General features: G+C 36.4%; 1 pseudogene; it reads left to right on the top strand.

Moving 5' to 3' along the window:
- Positions 1-22,426, top strand: part of LOC122222509 — a 47,902-nt pseudogene extending 25,476 nt beyond the window's left edge.
- The last annotated feature ends 407 nt before the right edge of the window (positions 22,427-22,833 follow it).

Raw genomic sequence — 22,833 nt, 5'->3', positions numbered from 1 at the left:
AATACTGGCTTCATAGAATGAGTCTGGAAGTTTTCCTTCCCTTTCTATTTCTTGGAATAGCTTGAGAAGGATAGGTATTATTTCTGCTTTAAACGTCTAGTAGAACTCCCCTGGGAAGCCATCTGGTCCTGGACTCTTATTTGTTGGGAGATTTTTGATAACCGATTCAATTTCTTCGCTGGTTATGGGTCTGTTCAAGCTTTCTATTTCCTCCTGATTGAGTTTTGGAAGAGTGTGGGTGTTTAGGAATTTGTCTATTTCTTCCAGGTTGTCCAATTTGTTGGCATATTTTTTCATAGTATTCCCTGATAATTGTTTGTATCTCTGAGGGATTGGTTGTAATAATTCCATTTTCATTCATGATTTTATCTATTTGGGTCATCTCCCTTTTCTTTTTGAGAAGCCTGGCTAGAGGTTTGTCAATTTTGTTTATGTTTTCAAAAAACCAACTCTTGGTTAAGTTGATCTGCTCTACAGTGTTTTTAGATTCTATATTGTTTATTTCTGCTCTGATCTTTATTATTTCTCTTCTTCTGCTGGGTTTAAGCTGCCTTTGCTGTTCTGCTTCTATTTCCTTTAGGTATGCTGTTAGATTTTGTATTTGGGATTTTTCTTGTTTCTTGAGATAGGCCTGGATTGCAATGTATTTTCCTCTCAGGACTGCCTTCGCTGCGTCCCAAAGCGTTTGGATTGCTGTATTTTCATTTTCATTTGTTTCCATATGTTTTTTTTAATTTCTTCTCTAATTGCCTGGTTGACCCACTCATTCTTTGGTAGGGTGTTCTTTAACCTCCATGCTTTTGGAGGTTTTCCAGACTTTTTCCTGTAGTTGATGTCAAGCTTCATAGCATTGTGGTCTGAAAGTATGCATGGTATGATCTCAATTCTTGTATACTTATGAAGGGCTGTTTTGTGACCCAGTATGTGATCTATCTTGGAGAATGATCTATGAGCACTCGAGAAGAAAGTATATTCTGTTGCTTTGGGATGCAGAGTTCTAAATATATCTGTCAAGTCCATCTGATCCAATGTATCATTCAGGGCCCTTGTTTCTTTATTGACCATGTGTCTAGATATCTATCCATTTCTGTAAATGGAGTGTTAAAGTCCCTGCAATTACCACATTCTTATCAATAAGGTTGCTTATGTTTATGAGTAATTGCTTTATATATTTGGGGGCTCCCATATTCGGCACATAGACAATTATAACTGTTAGCTCTTCCTGATGGATAGACCCTGTAATTATTATATAATGCCATCTTCATCTCTTGTTACAGCCTTTTATTTAAAGTCTAGTTTGTCTGATATAAGTATGGCTACTCCAGCTTTCTTTTGACCTCCAGTAGCATGATAAATAGTTCTCCATCCCCTCACTCTCAATCTAAAGGTGTCCTCAGGTCTAAAATGAGTCTCTTGTAGACAGCAAATAGATGGGTCTTGTTTTTTTATCCATTCTGATACCCTATGTCTTTTGGTGGGCGCATTTAATCATTTACATCCAGTGTTATTATAGAAAGATGCGGGTTTAGAGTCATTGTGATATCTGTATGTTTTATGCTTGTAGTGATGTCTCTGGTACTTTGTCTCACAGGATCGCCCTTAGGATCTCTTGTAGGGCTGGTTTAGTGGTGACAAATTCCTTCAGTTTTTGTTTGTTTGGGAAGACCTTTATCTCTCCCTCTATTCTAAATGACAGACTTGCTAGATAAAGGATTCTTGGCTGCATATTTTTTTTTCTGTTCAACACATTGAAGATCTCCTGCCAATCCTTTCTGGCCTGCCAAGTTTCAAAAGAGAGATCAGTCTCGAGTCTTATAGGTCTCCCTTTATATGTGAGGGCACGTTTATCCCTTGCTGCTTTCAGAATTTTCTCTTTATCCTTGTATTTTGCCAGTTTCACTATGATATGTCGTGCAGAAGATCGATTCAAGTTACGTCTGAAGGGAGTTCTCTGTGCCTCTTGGATTTCCATGCCTTTTTCCTTCCCCAGATCAGGGAAGTTCTCAGCTATTATTTCTTCAAGTATACCTTCAGCACCTTTCCCTCTCTCTTCCTCCTCTGGGATATCAGTTATGCGTATATTATTTCTTTTTAGTGTATCACTTAGTTCTCTAATTCTCCCCTCATACTCCTGGATTTTTTTATCTCTCTTTTTCTCAGCTTCCTCTTTTTTCATAATTTTATCTTCTAGTTCACCTATTCTCTCCTCTGCCTCCTCAATCCGAGCCGTGGTCATTTCCATTTCAATTTGCATCTCGTTTAAAGCATTTTTCAGCTCCTCCTGACTGTTCCTTAGTCCCTTGATCTTGTAGCAAGAGATTCTCTGCTGTCCTCTATAGTGTTTTCAAGCCCAGCGATTAATTTTATGACTATTATTCTAAATTCACTTTCTGTTATATTATTTAAATCCTTTTTGATCAGCAGTTGTTATTTCCTGGAGATTCTTCTGAGGGGAATTCTTCTGTTTGGTCATTTTGGATAGTCCCTGGAGTGGTGCGGACCTGCATGGCACTTCCCCTGTGCTGTGGTGTATAACTGGGGTTGGTGGGTGGGGCCACAGTCAGACCTGATGTCTGTCCACAGCCCACCGCTGGGGCCACAGTCAGACTGGTGTGTGCCTTCTCTTCCCCTCTCCTAGGGGCGGGATTCACTGTGGGGTGGCGTGGCCCGTCTGGGCTACTTGCACACTGCCAGGCTTGTGGTGCTGGGGATCTGGCATATTAGCTGGGGTGGGTAGGCAAGGTACACTGGGGGGCAGGAGGGGCAGGCTTAGCTCGCTTCTCCTTAGGTGATCCACTTCAGGAGGGGCCCTGTGGCAGCGGGAGGGAGTCAGACCTGCTGCTGGAGGGGTGGCTCCACAGAAGTACAGCATTGGGTGTTTGCGAGGAGCAAGCAAGTTCCCTGGAAGGAACTGGTTCCCTTTGGGATTTTGGCTGGGGGATGGGCGAGGGAGATGGCACTGGCAAGAGCCTTTGTTCCCCGCCAAACTGAGCTCTGTCATCCTGGGGCTCAGCAACTCTCCCTCCCTTTGTCCTCCAGCCTTCCCGCTTTCCAAGCAGAGCTGTTAACTTATGACCTCCCAGATGCTAAGTCTCAGGGGTAGATTTCTTAATGCCCTCACCCATTTACCCCATTTCCCCTCCCACAATCCTTCCAGCAACCCTGTTTGTTGTCTATATTTAAGAGTTCCTTATGTTTTATCCCTTCCTTGTTTTTATATTATTTTTGCTTCCCTTCCCTTATGTTCACCTGTTTTGTATCTTAAAGTCCTCATGAGTGAAGTCATATGATATTAGTCTTTCTCTGACTAATTTCATTTAGCATAATACCCTCCAGTTCCATCCATGTAGTTGCAAATGGCAAGATTTCATTCTTTTTGATTGCCAAGTAATACTCCATCATATATGTATACCAATTTTCTTTATCCAATCATCCATAAATGAACATTTGGGCTCTTTCTATACTTTGGCTATTATTGATAGTGCTGCTATAAACATTGGGAGACATGTGCCCCTTCAAAACAGCACATCTGTATCCTTTGGATAAATACCTTGTAGTGCAATTTCTGGGTCATTGGGTGGTTCTATTTTTTAATTTTTTAAGGGATATCCATACTGTTTTCAAGGGTGGCTGTACCAGTTTGTATTCCCAAAAGCAGCACAAAAAAGATCCTCTTTCTCTGCAACGTTGCCAACATCTGTTGATGCCTGAGTTATTAATGCTAGCCATTCTGACAGGTGTGAGGTGGTATCTCATTGTGGTTTTGATTTGTATTTCCCTGATGAGTGATGAGCATTTTTTCATGTGTCGGTCGGCCATGTAGATGTCTTCTTTGAAGTGTCTATTCATGTCGTCTGCCCATTTCTTCAATGGATTATTTGCTCTTTGATTGTTGAGTTTGATAAGTTCTTTATATATTTTGGATACTAACACTTTATCTGACATGTCATTTGCAGACATCTTCTCCCATTCTGTTGGTTGCATTTTAGTTTTACTGATTGCTTCCTTCACTGTGCATGAGATTTTTATTTTTTTGAGGTCCCAATGGTTCATTTTTGCTTTTGTTTCCCTTGCTTCTGGAGATGTGTTGAGTAAGAAGTTGCTTCAGCCAAGGTCAACGTGGTTTTTGCCTGCTTTCTCCTTGAGGATTTTGATGGCTTCCTCTGTTACATTTAGGTCTTTCATCCATTTTGAGTTTATTTTTTTGTATGGTGTAAAAAGGGTCCAGGTTTATTTTTCTGCATGCCGCTGTCCAGTTTTTCCAGCACAATTTGCTGAAGAGACTGTCATTTTTTATTGGATATTCTTTCCTGCTTTCTCAAAATTAATTGCCCACACCTTTGTGGTCCATTCCTGGGTTCTCTAGTCCATTCCATTAATCTGTGTGTCTGTTTTTGTGCCAGTACCATACTGTCGTGATTATTATAGCTTTGTAATACAACTTGAAGTCTGTGATTGTGATGACTCCAGCTTTGTTTTTTTGTTTTGTTTTGGTTTTGTTTTGTTTTGTTTTTTTCAAGATTGTTTTGGCTATTCAGGGTCTTTTCTGGTTCCGTACAAATTTTAGGATTGTTTGTTCTAGCTATGTGAAGAATGCTAATGTCATTTTGATAGGGATTACATTGAATATGTAGATTGCTTTGGGTAGTATTGACATTTTAATAATATTTGTTTTTTCCAGTTCAGAAGCATGGAATCTTTTTCCATTTTTTAGTGTCTTCTTCAATTTATTTCATAAGCTTTCTATAGTTTTTCATGTATGGATATTTCACCTCTTTGGTTAGATTTGTTCTTGGCATTTTATGGTTTTTGGTGGAATTGCAAATGGGACCAATTCCTTGATTTCTCTTTCTGCTACTTCATTATTGGTGTATAGAAATGCAACTTATTTCTGTGCATTGATTTTATATCCTGCGACTTTGCTGAATTCATGGATCAGTTCTAGCAGTTTTTTGGTGTACTCCTCTGGGTTTTCCATATAGAGTATCATGTCATCTGTAAAGAGTGAAAGTTTGACTTCCTCCTGGCCAATTTGGATGCTTTTACTCCTTTATTTTGTCTGATTGCTGATGCTAAGACTTCCAACACTATGTTGAATAACAGTGGTGACAGTGGACATCCTGTCATGTTCCTGACCTTAGGGGGGAAGCTGTCAGTTTTTCCCCATTGAGGATGATATTAGCGGTGGGTCTTTCATATATGGCTTTTATGATCTTGAAGTATGATCCCTCCATCCCTACTTTCTTGAGGGTTTTTATCAAGAAAGCTTGCTGTATTTTGTCAAATGCTTTCTCTGCATCTATGGAGAGGATCCTGTGCTTCTTGTCCTTTCTTTTATTGATGTGATGTACCACACTGATTGTTTTGTGGATGTTGAACCAGCCCTGCATCCCAAGTATAAATCCCACTTGGTTATAGTAAATAATTCTTTTAATGTATTGTTGGATCCGGTTGGCTAGTATCTTGTTGAGGATTTTTGCAACCATGTTCATTGGGGAAATTGTTCTGTAGTTCTCCTTTTTAGTGGGATCTTTGTCTTGTTTTGGAATCAAGGTAATGCTGGCTTCATAGAAAGAGTTTGGAAGTCTTCCTTCCATTTATATTTTTTGGTACAGCTTCAAGATAATAGGTGTTAACTCTTCCTTAAATGTTTGGTAGAATTCCCTGGAAAGCCATATATGACCCTGACTCTTGTTTTTTGGAAGATTTTTGATTACTAATTTGATTTCTTTAATGGTTATAAGTGTGTTCAAACTTTCTATTTCTTCCTGTTTCATTACTGGCAGTTTATATGTTTCTAGGAATTTGTCTATTTCTTCCAGATTGTCCATTTTATCGGCATATAATTGTCCATAAATTCTCTTATTATTGTTTGTATTTCTGTTGTGTTGGTTGTGATCTCTTCTTTCATTCTTGATTTTATTCATTTGGATATTTCCTTTTTGTTTTTGATCAAACTGGCTAGGGGTTTATCAATTTTGTTAATTCTTTCAAAGAACCAGCTCCTGGTTTCTTTGATCTGTATTACTGTTTTGTTTGTTTGTTTAGTTTGATTTGGTTTGATAGCATTGATTTCTGCTCTAATCTTTATTATTTCCTGTCTTCTGCTGGTTTGGGGTTTTATTTGCTCTTCTTTTCCAGCTCTTTAAGGTGTAAGGTTAAGTTGTGTATCTGAAACATTTCTTCCTTTTTTAGGAAGGCCTGGATTGCTATATGCTTCCCTCTTATGACCGAGTTTGCTGCATTCCAGAAGTTATGGGCTGTGGTGTTATCATTTTCATTAGCTTCCATGTACTTTTTAATTTCCTCTTTAACTTCTTGGTTAGCCCATTCTCTCTTTAGCAGGATGTTCTTAACTCCAAGTATTTGTTATCTTTCTAAGTTTTTTTCCTGTGGATGGTTTCAAGTTTCATATCATTCTGGCCTGAAGTATGCAAGGTATGATCTCAATCTTTTTGTACTTGTTGGGGGCTGATTTGTGTCCCAGTATGTGGTCTATTCTAGAGAATGTTCCAAGTGCACTGGAGAAGAATGTATATTCTGCTGCTTTAGGATGATATGTTCTCACTATATCTGTTAAGTCCATTCAGCCCAGTGTGTCATTAAAAGCCACTGTTTCCTTGTTGATATTCTGTTTAGATGATCAGTCCATTGTTGTAAGTGGGGTGTTTAAGTCCCCTACTACTATTATATTATTATCAATGAGTTTCTTTATATTTGTGATTAAACCATTTATATATTTGGGTTCTCTCACGTTTGGAGCATAAATGTTTACAATTGTTAGATCTTCTTCGTGGATAGACCCCTTGGTTATGATATAATGTCCTTCTTCATCTCTTGGTACAGTCTTTAGTTTAAAATCTGGATTGTCTGATATAAGTATAGCTACTCCAGCTTTCTTTTGGCAACCGTTATTATGATAGATGGTTCTCCATCCCCTTACTTTCAATCTGAAGGTGTCTGTAGGTCTAAAATGGTTCTATTTTAAACAGCATATAGATGGATCTTGTTTTCTTATCCATTCTGTTACCCTATGTCTTTTGATTGGAGCATTTAGCCCATTAACATTTAGAATGAGTACCCAAAGATAGGAATTTATTGTCATTATGTTGCCTGTGGAGTTGGAGTTTCTGGAGGTGTTCTCTGGTCCTTTCTAATCTTTGTTGCTTTTGGCCTTTTTGTTTTGTTTTCATCTTTTCTCCCCTCAGAGAGTACCCCTTAAAATTTCTTGCAGGGCTGGTTTAGTGTCACAAACTCCTTTAATTTTTGTTTTTCAGGGAAACATTTTATCTCTCCTTCTATTTTGAATGACAGACTTGCTGAATATGACAGACTCTTGGCTGCCTATTTTTCTGACTCAGCACATTGAATATATCCTGCCACCCCTTTCTGTCTTGCCAAGTTTCTTTGGATAGGTTTCTCCTCCAAACCTGATCTCTCTTCCCTTATAGATTACAGACTTTTCCCCTTGCTGCTTTCATGATTATTTCCTTGCCTGAGTATTTTGTGAATTTGACTATGATATGCCTTGTTGATGGTCTGGTTTGTTGAATATAATGGGAGTTCTCTGTGCTTCCTGGATTTTGATGTCTTTGTCTTTCCCAGGTTAGGAAAAATTTCCTCTATTATTTGCTCACCTAAACCTCCTACCCCTTTTTCTCTCTCTTTATCTTCTGGAACCTTTATGATTCTGATGTGTTTTTTTTTTCTTTTTCTTTTTTTTTTTTTTCTTTTCAATGGGTCACTGAGTTCTCTAATTTTTATATCATGCCCTTTTACCTTAATCTCTTTTTTTTTCTTCATCATTATTCTCCATAAGTTTGTCCTATATTTCACTGTTCACTGCTCTGCTTCAAAAATCCTTACTGCCGTGGCATCCATTTGAGATTGCAGCTCGGTTATAGCATTTTTTTATTGCATGCTGACTAGGTTTTACTTCTTTCATCTCTGCAGAAGGGGATTATAATCTATTTTCGACCCAAGTTAGTGCTTTTATTATTGTGATTCTAAATTCTGTTTCAGACATCTTGTTGACTTTAAGTTATGTTTCAGACATCTGTGATGATTAAGTCCCTGGCTCTCATTTCTTTCTGTTCTTTCTCTTGGGGCGAATTCCTTACTTTTGTCATTTTGAAGGAAGAAAAGAAATTAACAAAGTAAATAAAAATTAAAAACAACACAAAAAAGTCAAATAAAGAATACTATATCCTAGGTGTATTTTGGTCTGGTTGTTGAAAGAAGTTGGATAGATTAGAGAAAAAAGGGAAATATAAGAAAAGAAAAAAGGAAGATGTTTGAAAATTTGAAAAAAAATGAATACAACAAAATAGAATAAAATGAAGTGATGAAAGTAAAATAGAATTTTAAAAATTTACAAAAAATAAACAATATAGTAGAAAGAATTTAAAGATAAATCTTTTTAATAAAAATGGAAAATAAAAATATTTTTTCTCTATATGTATTCAAGAATAAGTTAAGAAAAAGAAAAAAAAGTTGAATAGATGGACCAGCAAACAGAATGAAATATGACTGAAATTACATCTGTTTTCCCCTACAAGTCAAACTATGAAGCACTTTATAGTTTATAAACTAAGCAGGCAGAGAGAATTGTGATTTTCCTCAAGAGCATGGTTGGCCCAGTTGGGCAGGGCTTAGTGTAATAGCTCAGTTCTTCACTACATGGTGCTGTTTAGCTTAGTGGGGTGGATTGTTGTGGCATGTGTAGGTGTGTATGTGCATGCACGGGAGCAGTGAAAATGGTGTCACCCAGCTACCCAGTCTCTAGTATCAGAACTCTGTGCTCTCCCCAACCAACAATCAAGTACCCCTCCTTTGTCTCTGGCTTCTGTCCACTCCCTGCTTCTACACTGTTAGTGACCATGCTGTCAGGCTGCCAGGAGGCACCTCCCTCCTGAGTTTTATCTCAGATGAGGCTGTATTTCCCAACCCCTCACTTCTAGAGGACTGTGGTTTTGACCTGTTCTGACACTCTGCGGGAAGGTCTCGCTGAGCAATGGCTGGGTGCTGGCCCACCCTCAGAAACTTTCATGAGACTGTGTTGCTGCCAATGCCCAGAGACTGTGGCTAGGTGCTAGCCCACCCCCAAAAATGTTCCTGCAATCATGTACATTCAGCAGCATTTCAGGATTATGGTAAATCACAGTACACATCTGGTGTCAGGCTTCACCCTTAATGTCCTTTTTCCAACAATAGTAAACGTGGTTGTTCTCCGAGGTCCACTGTGACCTTTGCCTGTGGGGTGGCTGCACAGCCTCTACAAAATGTCCTTCCAGCAGGGGAACTGCCTCTTCCCATGTGGCCCGTGGACCCTTCAGACCTCACTTTCTGCTCCTGGGGATTCACCTTTCCCACCAGAGCACCACTAGGTATCAAGCTGAGAAGTTTTAGACTTTGCACTTCCCCTGTTTATAGAGTCTTAATGGAATTTAAACCCTCTCCTTTCTCCTTTCTCCCTTTTTTTTCAGTCCCTTGCATCTGCTTCCACTCTTCCTCTTTCTCTCCAGCTGCTTTTGGGGGGAAGGTGTGGCTTTTCCATACTCTCCCCCCATCTCCATCCTCTCTCCACAAGCAAAAGCAGCTCCCTGCCCTCTGAAGCTTCTCTCTCCCCCCATTCACCTCCCCATGCTGTGTACCTGCTGAGCTCTGTGGTTCAGGTTGTGAGGATTATTGTGTTAATCCTGAAATCAGTTTTCTAGGTGTGTAAGATGGTTTAGTGTTGATCTGGCTGAAATTCAGGGGTGAAAGACACACAAAAAAAACAAAAAAACACAACTTCCATGCTGTTCTGCCAACTTGGCCCTTCCTCTGTTACTGCCATTTATATCAAAGGTAATCAAGTACAACTAATGTGTTTGGAGAGAGAGAGAGAGAGAGAGAGAGAACTAATTTGTTTGCAAAATGTCTCATTAAAGTTGACTGATTACTTACATAAGTAAGCAGCAAGAATAGTAATTGATCACATAGATCTCTTAAGTTTGCTTTGCTGGAACTTTTAAGAATCTCAGATTAAACTTTTCAAAGACTTTGAAACTAGAAAGCCAAGCCAATAATTTCACATCAGATTTTTATGGCAATACCTATAGTTTGGGTGAATTCCTCCCTTCTTGAAGTCCACAAAATATCTTCAGGTTCCTGAGCCTCTCATAAACTGACCTTCCCTTACCTTGTAAGGCCGTCAGAAACCCTGTAAACAAGATACCAGTAGTTTTCCCAAGGTGAGCCTTTTAAGTGTTGTCTCCATAAAGTCAACCTTAGTTCCTTAAAGCTTTCTAGTCACCTGATTCCATGTACCATTCTCAAATATAGCATTCCAATCAAAGCCTTGGTACTATAATCAATACTTCCAATTGTATCCTGATACAAGAAAAAATTCTTATTGAACTTATTCAAATGTCTATCTTGCCTTGAAAATAAAAATATTCACTGAGAGTTTCTGAATTCTGGAGGGAGCAAGTAATGAAAAAATATATTTATTTTCTTTGTTCACTAAGGGATACTTTACTAAATTTCTATGTTATAGAGAGCTTTATAGAAAAGAAAAAAAAGATTTCCTTAAATATAAGAATGAAACATTAAAACACCAACAATGTTTCAAAGAATTGTAAAAATTTATAATCATCTTCATCAATTTACTCAGTTCCATTCAGTTAACTTTTGTTCTGCATGATCTTGAGTTAGCAGTTTCATAAATACATCAACTTCTTCATTAGTTCTATAAAGTCTTAGTCTAGAGTCATGATCATGAAGTTTTTTTAAGTGATGCCATCATAGAGTATCCTCACTATAGCTAATTGTAAATGCTTGAAGAGAAGAATTAGAGTAAAATAACTGTCTGTGAATGATGAGACTTAAAGCGGCCAAGGTTAAAGAATGATAGAAATTCATTTGATAAGAAAAATTAGTTATTTATGTGGTGTCCAATATTTTAACGTAACAAGACAATGGAGGTATTGACACATTTCTATGAGTGTTTTACAACTTCTGGAATACTTACATTAGTAACATGTATCCATATACTTGTAACCTAAAAAGTTTTATCATTACTTTTATCATTACTTATTATTTAACAATGTTTCCTACATAATTTAACATATAAAATAAACCAAATTATTTTAATATCTCTCTTTGACAAAGTGAGAGACCAATTTGAGATTTTTCAGGAGTGTTATGGGAGATTTCAAAGTTAGGTTAAGGTAAAAAATATTCCATTTAGAATTTGATTTGGCACAGCTTGACAAAGATATTAAAGATTCTGAACACTTTATTAACTAAAATTTTGATTATCTGTTCATAAAATATTTCAAAGGCAAATACAGAAGGTTATATAATAGTGAACATAACATATCTTTTACAATTGAGAAAACTTGATTTTCTTAAGTGATCATAGGGTTGATAAAAATAACATAAAGCACAGAATATTACTCTAAAACACAAAATCTTTGTTTTCCAGGCAGGTTAATAAAAAAAGTAAAGAAAAAAAAACTTTTAAAATAATTTCTTATTAAGAGCAGACTAATAATCTATGAAAACTATTGTTTTTTTACAGAGAAACCCAAATTCTAGTTTTACTCCAATGTGCTTTTGACATAAAAGCTCATTTTTTTTTTAAATTTTAAGTAAATTCAGTCTTAGTAGCTCTGACTACTAAGATAGCATTTTTTCCCCAAGATTTCTTTTACAATACATTTAAATATCTACTTACTTTTTGTCCTACTCTTTTTATCTTTCTCATTTTGAAAAAAAAAATACAGTCATTCTACTCTAGGACAAAATTACTTCTTTTCCCCTTAACAAAGACATGTCTTTCTTTCCTTTTCTTATAAAAAGTGGCAAATTTCTCTAGCAAATTTATAAATACATTATTTAATAATTTTCTAGTGTCATATGACTTGTTCGCAGTACAATTTCTCATGTTTACTAACAGAGATAAATATACTTCCCTTATTTTTACCATATAAGAACAAGATTCCAAAAGTAGATAAATTTATGTTCATCATGTTTCAAAATTTAAACGATCTAGATATTCAATGAATATCCATCGTTTAACTTAGCATAGCTTTAAGTATCAAGTTGTCATAAATATTTTAACCTATTTTTAAGTAGACATATAAAACATAATTACTGTTAAAAAGTTTATTTATAAAATTCTACTCCACTTACATCTATTTAATTAGCTTGTTCTGAACAATTATGCATGAATTGATAAAAAAAAAAAACTCATGGGACATTAAATAAAGCAAACCTTTATATATTTTTTCTTGTTGACAAATTAAGCAATTTCCAAAGAGAAATCCCAATGGGAACAGAGTATTTCCCTCCCCATTCTTATTGTCATAATTGACATGAATCAATAAACTATGTTTTATTATACTTTTTGCTTTTTGATTGGATTGACACTTTATAATTATAAACCTCTACTAGAGATAACATAAACTTGTTTCACTAGTAAATCTAGGTAGAATAAATTGTCTCTTCATTATGTTGAATACTGACAACTCTGAAAACATGCCTATTGGGAATTTATCGATAGTTTTAAAACTATCTTTATTTTCCAAAGATTACTCCAGGTCATGTTAACTTACAAACAAAACAAATATTTAGAATAGTTTCCCTACTTCCAAGAGTTTAAAGAATTATTATTTTTCTTTTTTGTTCTTTACAAAATTTATTTTATTATTATATTTATTTATTTATTTAAATTCAAGTTTGTTAACATACAGTCTAGTATTGGTTTCAGTCTAGTAATGCTTAATTTATGTTATCACTCATTTGTGTCTAAATCATACTGAAAAGGATCCATACTGAATGTCTTTAAGGTGTTTTATAAATTAATTTGATAACACTATCCAGAAGTAGAAAAATATCACATAAACAGAACATACATGCATGTATACATACACACATAAACACACAGACCCAAATAGAGATTTATGGCATTCTAAAATTTTAGCCATGAGTCAGTAAAACAGTAATATAGAACTCACTGGTTTATACCCACATTATTTTTCTTTCAATTTTTTATTTAAATACAAGTTAGCTAACATACAGTGCAATATTGATTTTAGGAGTAGAAATCAGTGATTCATCACTTACTTAAAACAGTACTCATCATAACAAGTGGCCTCCTTTATACCCATCACCTTTCTATCCCATCTCCCATTTACCTCCCTCCATCAATCCTCAGTTTGTCCTCTATCTTTAAGAATCTCTCATGGTTTGGGGCACCTGGGTGGCTCAGTAACTTGATCATCCAACTTCAACTTAGGTCATGATCACATGATTTGTGAGTTCAAGCCCCACATAGGGCTTGCTGCTGTCAACACAGAGCTTGCTTTAGATCCTCTGCAATCCTCTGTCCCTCCCCAGCTCCACTTTCTCTTGAAAATAAATATAACATTAAAAAAATAGACTCTCTCATGGTTTGTTTCCCTCTCTTCTTGCCCTCCCTCTATATGCTCATCTGTTAATTTCTTAAACTCTAGATATGAGCCAAATCATATGGTATTTGTCTCTGACTGACTTACTTTGCTTAGCATTGTACATGCTTGCTCCATCCATGTTGTTGCAAATGCCAAGATTTCATTCTTTTTGATGGCAGAGTAATATTCCATTAAAATACATATATCACATCTTTATTCATTAATCAGTCTATGGACATTTGGTCTGTCTCCATACCTTGGCTATTATTGATAATGCTGCTATAAATGCATGCTTTGGTGTGTATGTGCCCCTTTGAATATGTATTTTTGTATCCTTTGGGTAAATACCTACTAGTGCAATTACTCGATCCAACAATAGTTCTATTTTTTTATTTTTTGAGGAAACTCCATACGGTTTTCCACAGTGGCTGCACCAGTTTGCATTCCCCTCAGTAGTGCAAGAGGATTGCCCTTTCTCTGCATCTTCACCAAAACTTAGTGTTTCTTGTGTTGCTAATTTTAGCCATTCTAACGGGTTTGAGGTGGTATCTCATCATGGTTTTGATATTTACTTGATGATAAGTGTGTTGACATATTTTCATGTGTCTCTTGGTCGCCTGGATGTCTTCTTTAGAAAAGTGTCTAATCATGAATTCTGCCCATTCCTTAACTGGATTTTTTGTTTTTTGGGGGTTGAGGTTGCTAAACTCGATATAGATTTTGGAAAGTAACCCTTTATCAGATATGTCATTTGCAAATGTCTTCTCCCATTCCATCGGCTGCCTTTTAGTTTTGTTGACTGTTTCCTTCACTGTGTGGGGGTTTCTTATCCTGATGAAGTCTCAATAGTTCATTTTTGCTTTTGTTTCCCTTGCCTCCAGAGAAATGTTTAGTAAGAAAATGCTATGGCTGAGGTCAAAGAGATTGCTGCCTGTGTTTTTCGGTAGGATTTTTGTGGTTTCCTATCTCACATTTAGGTCTTTCATTACTTTTGAATTTATTTTTGTGTATGGTGTGAGAAAGTCATCCAGTTTCATTCCTTTGCATGTCACTGTCCAGTTTTCCCAGCACCATTTGCTGAAGAGACTTTTTTCTTTTTCTTTTTTTCTTTTTTTGATTATTTTTAAATATTTATTTATTTATTTATTTATTTATTTTTAAGTATTTTTTTAATCTTCATTTATTTTTGAGAGAGAGAGAGAGAGACAGAGTGTGAATGGGGGAAGAACAGAGAGAGAGGGAGACACAGAATCTGTAGCAGACTCCAGACTCCGAGATATTGGCACAGAGCCCGATGCGGTGCTTGAACTCACAAATTGCAAGTTCATGACCTGAGCCGAAGTCAGATGCTGAACTGACTGAGCCACCCAGGCACCCCTAAACATTTATTTATTTTTGAGAGAGAAACAGTTTGTGAGCAAGGGAGGGGCAGAGAGAGAGGGAGACACAGAATCCAAAGCAAGCTCCAGGCTCTGAGCTGTCAGAGCAGAGCCCAATGTGGGACTCAAACTCATGAACCATGAGATCATGACCTGAGCTGAAGTTGGACACTTAACAGACCGAGCCACCCAGGTGCCCTGAGACTGTCTTTTTTCATTTGATTATCTTCCTTGATATGTCGAAGATTAGTTGGCCATACATTTGTGGGTCCATTTCTGGATTCCCTATTCTCTTCCAATGATCTATGTATCTGTTTTTGTTGTTAAGGATGATATTAGCTGTGGATCTTTCATATATGGACTTTATGATGTTGAGATATGTTATTTCTATCCCTACTTTGTTGAGGTTTTTTTACAAGAAGTTATGCTGTGTTTTGTCAAATGCTTTTTCTGAATCTATTGAGAGAATAATATGGTTCTTATTCTTTAATTAATGTGGTGTATACATTGATTTATTTGTGAATATTTTTTTTAATTTTTAATGTTATTTTTGAGTGAGAGAGACAGATCATGAGTGGGGGAAGTGCAGAGAGAGGGGGAGACACAGAATCTGAAGCAGGCTTCCAGCCAGTATGCTCCATATTCAATGGAAAGACAGTCTCTTCAACAAATGGCGCTGAGAAAACCAGATAACCACATGCAGAAGAATAAAAGTGTACCACTTTATCACACCATACACAAAAACTAAATTCAAAATGGATGAAAGACCTAAGTGTGAGACCATAAAAATCCTAGAAGAGAAAACAGGCAGCTACCTCAATGAGCTAGGCTTCAGCAACTTCTTACTAAGCACGTCTCCAGAGGCAAGGGACACAAAAGCAAATGTGAACTATTGCAACCTCATCAAGAAAAAAAAAACAACAAAAAAACAAAAAAACAAAAAAAAAGCTTCTGCAGAGAGAAGGAAACAATGAACAGAACTAAAAGGCAACTGATGGAATGGGAGAATACATTTGTAAATGATATCAGATAGACTTAGTATCCTAAATCTATAAAAGATAGGACACAAAGTCTATAAAAAACTTATCAAACTCAATATCCAAAAACCAAATAATCCAGTGAAGAAATGGACAAAGACATGAATAGACATTTATCCAATCAAGACATACAGGTGAGCAACAGACACAAAAAATGATGCTCAATATCACTTATCATCAGGGAAATAGAAATCAAAACCACGATGAGACACTAGCTCACCCCTGTCAGAATGAACAAAATTAACAATTCAGGAAACAACAGAAGTTGGTGAGGATGTGGAGGAAGGTAAACACTTTTGCAGTGTTGGTGGAAGTGTAAGCTGGTGCAGTCACTCTGAAAAACAATATGGAGGTTCCTCAAAAACTTAAAAGTAGAAATACCATAGGATCCAGCAATTGCAGTAGTAGGTATTCACCTAAAGGATACAAAAATACTGATTTGATGGGGCACATGCACCCCAATGTTTATAGTAGTACTATCAGCAATAGCCAAATTATGGAAAAAGCCCAAATGATGTCCATTGACTGATGAACAGATAAAGAAGATGTGATATATATATATATATATATATATATATATATATATGAATAAATATATATGAATAACATATATATTGTTCAATATTATTCAATAAATATATAACATATATATGTGAATATTACTCAGCAATCAAAAAGAATGTAATATTGCCATTTGCAACAACATGGATAGAACTAGAGTGTATAATGTTAAGCAAAATAAGTCAGAGAAAGACAAATATATGATTTCACTCATATGTGGAATTTAAGAAGCTCAACAGATGAACACAGGAGAATGGAGAAAAAATAAGAAAAACAGAGAAGGAGGTAAACAATGAGACTCTTAAATATGGAGAACAAACTGAGGGTTGCTGGAGGGGAGATGAGTGTGGGATGGGCTAAAATGTGATGGGTATTAAGGAGAACACTTGTTGGGATGAACATTGGGTTTTACATGTCTGTGATGAATCACTAAATTCTACTGAAACCAATACTACACTATGTATGTTAACTAACTTGAATTTATACAGATAGATGATAGATGATAGATTAGAAAGATAAATAGAGAGGTGATAGATAAAAATAAAGGTTATTAACTTCTTTAAATGTCTGTTAGAATTCTCCTGGGAAGTTGTCTGGCTCTGGACTTTGGTTTGTTGGGAGATTTTTGTTACTGATTTGATTTCTTTGCTAGTTATGGGTCTGTTCAATTTTTTCATTTGTTCCTGTTTCAGTTTTGGTAGTCTGTATGTTTTTAGTAATTTATCCTTTCCTTCCAGGGTGCCCAGTTTGTTGGCATATAATTTTTGTAATACTCTCTTATGATACATATATATATATATATATATATATATATATATATATATATTTTTTTTTTTTTTTTTTTTTTTAATTTCTATGTTGGTAGTTGTGATCCCTCCTCTTTCATTTGTGACTTTTTTTTTTTAATTTGGGTCCTTTCTTTTTTGTTTTTGAGAATTCTGGATAGGGGATTTATCAATTTTATTACTTGTTTGGAAGAACCATCTCTTAGTTTTGTTGGTCTGTTCTACTATTCTACCAATTTCATAGGTAGAGTGTTTTCACTCTTTCTTTCTCTCTCTCCTTCTCTCTTACTACTTTTGGGGGGAGTGCTTTTCTTGCACAAACCTGATTCACTGCTCAATCTCCCCCTCTCTGTCTCCTCTTCGTGAAAAGAGCTCCCACTCCTCAGCAACACTACCACTTTTCTCTCCCTAATTCATCTCTCCCCACCACATACTTGCTGTGTTCTCTCTCAAATTAAGCATATTATTTTGTTTATTCTCAGATCAATTTCCAAGGTGTTCAAAAATAGTTTGAGGTTGATCTAGCTGTGTTCAAGGGAGGAGACAAGCCCCAGTCCTCCTACTACTCCACCATCTTAACTCCTCCACCACAAACACATGTAACTTACTCTCCATATTGTTATCCAAATTGTGTTTTTTTACATAAATGAAACAAGTTGAGGTTTCCCAATGCAATCAGGGATATATATATTTTTTACTAATATTCAGGAAATTTAAGATTTTCTTTTGTCCTGGCATGTAATCTGATGCAGGCTCTGGAGTAAATTTTAGGCAAGTGACTGATGAAATTCTAGCAGCTCTCCGAATGTCTCCATAACCCATCTGAGTGAAGAAACATCCAGTTTTGTTTCCAAATAGCTTTTTCCTTCCTTTTTAACCTCAATTTGTTGTTTTTGGAAGTCCTCTTTATCCCTTGAAAGCCTGAGAGGAGGGGGGCTAGATTCCATGTGATTTAGGGAGAAGGGGGGCTGAAGAGGGAAAGGAAAAGTCTGACATGGGTGGACAGAACAATGAAGGAAATAAGGGTGTGAAGGGGGACATCATCAAAGATTCACAGCATGTTGCTGCCCAGTCCTCCCAGCACCATTTGTTAAAGAGACTGCCTTTTTTCCACTGGATATTCTTTCCTGCTTTGTCAAAGATTAGTTGGCCATACATATGTGGGTCCAATTCTGGAGTCTCTATTTTATTCCATTGGTCTATGTGTCTGTTTTTGTGCCAATACCATGCTGTCTTGATGGTTACAGCTTTGTAGTAGAGGCTAGAGTTTGGGATTGTGATGTCTTCTGCTTTGGTTTCTTCTTCAATATTACTTTGGGTATTCAGGGTCTTTTGTGGTTCCATACAAATTTAAGGATTGTTGAGATAAGCACTGGTTGTTATATGTAAGAGATGTATCACTGTGTTCTACTCCTGAAACCAATACTACACTGTATGTTAACTAACTTGAATTTAAATAAATAAATTTTTAAAAAGAATAAAAGTCATATCTAAATAAATGCAAAAAAGCATTTGACAAAATTCAACATTCATCATGAGAGCTTTTTTTATAAGACAACAAGACAAGGATTCCCCTCTTGCCAATTTTACTCAACATGGTATTGGAAGTCCTAGCCACAGCAATTAGGAAATAAAATGAAATAAGGAACATCCATATTGGTAAAAATGATGTTAAACTGTCACTATTTGCAGATGACATGACACCATGCATAGAAAACTTCAAAGGCTCCACCAAAGAACTATTAGAAGTAATAAATTAATTCGGTAATGTTGCAGGATACAAATCTAATACTCAGAAATTGGTAGAATTTCTATACATGAATAACAAAATAGCAGAAAGATCAATTAAGAAAACAATTCAATTTACAATTTCACCAAAATAGAATAAAATGCCTCCTTAACTATGGAGGTGAAATATTTACTCTGGGAATTATAAAACATTAATGAAATAAATTGAAGATGATATATCTACATTTATTTAAATGGAAGGATATTTCATGGATCAGGAGAATTAATATTGTTAGAATGTCCATACTCTCCAAAGCAATCTACAAATTCAATGCAATACCTATCAAAATATCAACAGTATTTTTCACACATCTAGAACAAATAATGCTAAATTTGTATGGAACCACACACACACACACACACCGACACACTCACAGACACACACACACACACACACACACACACACACACACAACATGAATAGGCAAAGCAATCTTGAGAAATAGGAACCAAGCTGGAAGTATTACATCCTGAAGATACACTACAATGCTGTGCTAATCAAAGCAATATGGTACTGGCAGAAAAGTAGAGACATAGATCAATGTAACTAAGTAGAGATGTCATATATAAGCCCATGATTATATGGTCATGTAATCTGTTACAAAGAAGGCAAGAATACAATGGATAAAAGACAATTTCTTTAGTAAATGATGTTGGGAAATTGTGGGCAGCTACATGCAAAAGAATAAGACTGGACCACTTTCAGACATCATACATAAAAATAGAACTCAAATGGATTAAAAACCTAATTAGAGTTTAATACACAAAATATAAGAGGTTAATGTGCAAAATATATAAATAACTTATGCAACTCAATATCCAAAAAAAAGAAATAATTCCACTAAAAATGGGTAGAAGATCATAAGGGTGCATGTATCCCTTTGAATTAGTGTTTTTTGTTTGTTTGTTTGTTTGTTGCTTTATTTTTGGGGTTTGTTTGTTTGTTTGTTTTGGTAAATACCCAGTAGCGTGATTGCTGGATCATAGGGTAGATTTATTTTTAACTTTTTGAGGGACATCCATAATGTTTTCCCCAGTAGCTGCACCAGTTTGCATTCTCACCAACAGCATCTTTCCATGCCATAAAAAAAGAATGAAATCTTACCATTTGTAACAACATAGATAGATTTTATAATGTTAAGTGAAATAAGTCAAAGAAAGACAAATGCCATACAATCTCACTCACATGTGAAATTTAAGAAACAAAACAAACAAGCAAAAGGTAAAAAAAAATGACAGACAAACCAAGAAATAGTCTCTTACCTATAGAGAACAAATTGATGGTTACCCATAGGGGGTGGGGGGAAAGTTGGAGAATGGCTTAAATAGGTGATGGGGATTAAAGAGTACACTTATCATGATGATAAAAAAAAATAAAAAAAAAACTATGAAAAAAACTATGAAAAACACTAACCTAAACAGCCATTTTTCCAGAGACGTACAGATGACCAACAGACAAATGAAAAAGTTCTTGACATCACTAGTCATCAAGGAAATGTAAATCAAAATTACAATGATATATCACCTTACACCTGTCAGAATAACTAAAATAAAAAAGATAAAAATAAGTATGGCAAGGATGTGGGGAAAAGGAATTCTCATATACTGTTAGTGGGAATCCAAATTGGTGCAGTCACTGTGGAAAAGAATATAAAGATCCATCAAAATATTAATAATGGGAATACCATATGATCCAATAATTCCACTATTTACCCAAAGAAAACAGAAACATTAAATCAAAAGACATACACAACCCTATGTTTATCACAGCACTATTTACAATAGTCAAGATACAGAAGCAATCCATGTATCCATTGATAGATGAATGGATAAAGACAACGTGAGATAGATAGATAGATAGACAGATAGATAGATAATATGGTGGAATATTACACAGTCATTAAAAAGGAATGGATTTTGCCACTTATGAAACCATGGATGGACCTAGAGGGAATTATGCTAAGTAAAATAAATCAAATAGATAAAGACAAATATTATATAATTTTGCTTATATGTGGAATCTAAATAACAGAACAAATGAATGAACAAACAAACAAAAAGCAGAATCAGACCTAAAAATAAAGAGAACAAACTGATGGCTGCCAGAGGAGAGGGGATGTGGGAATGAGCAAAATGGGTGAAGGAAAGTGGGAGATACAGGCTTCCAGTTATGGAATGAATAAGTCATGGGAATATAAGACACAGCATAATGATAATGTAATAGAGATGTTTTGGGACAGATGGTAGCATAGACAGATGGTGAACATAGCGTAATAGTATGATGTATAAACTTACCAAATCAGTTTGTTGTTCACCTGAAATTAATGGAACACTGTGTGTTAACTATATTCAAATAAAAATATTTTAAAATAAATAGAGTCTCTTGTAAAAATATATTCTAGAGGTGGGCTGGGAGGGTCTGGATGGAGGAGTTGCTCCCCACCCCGCCCCTTCCTCTGTGAAGTGGTCTCCATTGGTGGCCAGTCCTTGGGAAGGCTTTGGGGAACTACTATTCCCAGAGCATCCCAGGCACCCAATCTCTGCCTTCCTGGCTTTTTGCATGGAGCACTACTACTCTGGAAATGCAGTGAACTTGATGGCCCAGTCTCTGGTGTCCCCCACCATGCATAGAATGTGGAGGATTCAGTGCCCCCAGGCTGTAGCAAGCACACCTGGAGAAGCTGACCCTGGGAATCACCTGCATACTACAATCTTCCCCAGGTGGGACAGAGGGTGACTGTCATAGAAAAAAAACCTGCTGAATGTCATAAGATTTCTTCATGGGAATAAAAAATAACTGTGTGTTACCTGAGGATGTGAAGAACTTTTACCTGATGACCACTGGCTTCCACAGGACATGGAATGTGAAACTGGATGAGCATATCATTCTACTGGGCATCATGGCAATTAAAAGAATCTCAAAACTGACTCAATTCAACCAGTTTTCTGTGTATTCACTCCCTAATCCACCAACCCTGGTAAACCTGGAGGATGACGGTCTTGAAGCCAGTGAGAACCAGCCAGAGAAGACTCACTTTGATTCTCCAAGTGTGATATTTGAGCTGGATCCTTGCAACGGGAATAGGAAGTTTTCCTTGTCTACAAAGAGGGAAAGCAGTGTTAGTGTGACACTGAAATCTGGTTCCTGGACAGAGTGTTATACTGGCATTTTCTTACAGATACCTTTACCACTTACTATCTCCTGCTCATCATGCACATGGGTCTGCCGCAGTGGCAGTAGGACTTCATCAGCTATGGAATTAGCCCACAAGACAAAAAAAAATGGTTCAACACGTATCAATCCATCACCTACAGCACAAACCTGCTTGCAGAAGGGACCAACTCCTTTGTGAACAAAGCTGGATCCCAGCAAAGTGTTCAAAAGCAAGAATAAGGCATTAATCCCTCAAAAGAAAATTCCTGTCCAGTCTGCATAGGCAGGATGCAAGGAAAGGACTCTGGGGGAGATCTGAGCCCTTCAAGTGCTGGCTAATACCAAAAGGAGTATAAGGCCTAGGATTTGGCCAGAAGGGGCCCTCAGGTCCTCCCTCCACCTCTAAATCCTTTTCTAGCCCTGGAAACCCTGTCCATAAATGAGCACCCCCACCTTCCCACCAGCCCCATCAGATGATGCACAGATGACCCAAGGCTCAGATTCTGTGTGTGGACCATAAGCATCTTCCCATCTGAGTGAGTCAAACCCTAGGCTTTCTATGTGCCTTGGTATTCGCCAGGAGTTCAATGGTGTACTCAGGTCTCCCCCAGAGTCTTTTCTTCATGCCCTGCCTCTGAAAGATGTGGAGAGTTTCAGAACTTGTTTAAGTAGCTAAATAAATCTGTTAAG

The sequence above is a fragment of the Panthera leo genome, chromosome B3, assembly GCF_018350215.1.
Source record: "Panthera leo isolate Ple1 chromosome B3, P.leo_Ple1_pat1.1, whole genome shotgun sequence".
Taxonomy (NCBI): domain Eukaryota; kingdom Metazoa; phylum Chordata; class Mammalia; order Carnivora; family Felidae; genus Panthera; species Panthera leo.
Note: the sequence above shows the minus strand (reverse complement) of the source record. Positions and strands in the feature narration are given on the sequence as shown.